The sequence below is a fragment of the Oxyura jamaicensis genome, chromosome 2 (genome assembly GCF_011077185.1).
Source record: "Oxyura jamaicensis isolate SHBP4307 breed ruddy duck chromosome 2, BPBGC_Ojam_1.0, whole genome shotgun sequence".
In the NCBI taxonomy this organism is placed as follows: Eukaryota; Metazoa; Chordata; class Aves; order Anseriformes; family Anatidae; genus Oxyura; species Oxyura jamaicensis.
In genome coordinates this window covers 137930807-137931570 of record NC_048894.1, presented here as the reverse complement: position 1 = coordinate 137931570, position 764 = coordinate 137930807, and positions in this window count along the sequence as shown.

The following is a 764-nucleotide window of genomic DNA, read 5'->3' as shown; positions in this document are numbered from 1 at the left end:
TCTCTTCTCTTCTCTTCTCTTCTCTTCTCTTCTCTTCTCTTCTCTTCTCTTCCAGCTTCATTTCCAGATTAGCCGGACATTTTTAGCCGAGAGCGATGTGGTAACCATTTATTCTGTGAGGACGTTCCCCTTAAAGGCAAGCTTGCAGCACTAAAGGTCTCACAGGCTGTGCGGAGGGCTGGCAGCAGTTTCTGAGCAACCGCCAAAAATATGTTCTTGCAGCAGCATTTCCACACTGATGGCACTACAACAGAGGCAGCCCCGCTACAGGCGGAGGCAGCGAAGCCACGTTTTGGCAGAGCCTGGAATTCCGACCGCATAGATGCAAGGGTAGCTGTCCTTTTTGCCGTTTTATTCTTCTTTGCCCAAGGCGGTGATGAGGATTATGTTCATATGGCGAGTAAAAACAGTCCTAATAAAAATATCCCAGGTCTTTATCCTCTCACTTTTATCTCGCCCCAGAATTATCCGCATCACTTTGAAGTGCCTCTCTGAAGCCAGGAGGAGACCGCTGTGGTGCTGGGAAGGCGACTCTTTGGTAGTTGCTAGTTCTGCGGCGGGGAGAAGAGAAACCCCTGCTGCTGCTGCTGCCTCAGCTCTGCTGGTGGGGGGAGAGAACGAATGCCGTGGATTTTGCACCCTTTGCAGCTGGGGCTGAGAAGGAGTTTCAGATGACTTGTGCAAAGGGCCTACAGTTCCAGGGTAGCACATGCCAGGAGGGACATTCTCTTCTACCTAGCTAATTCTGAAAATATAATCTGCAG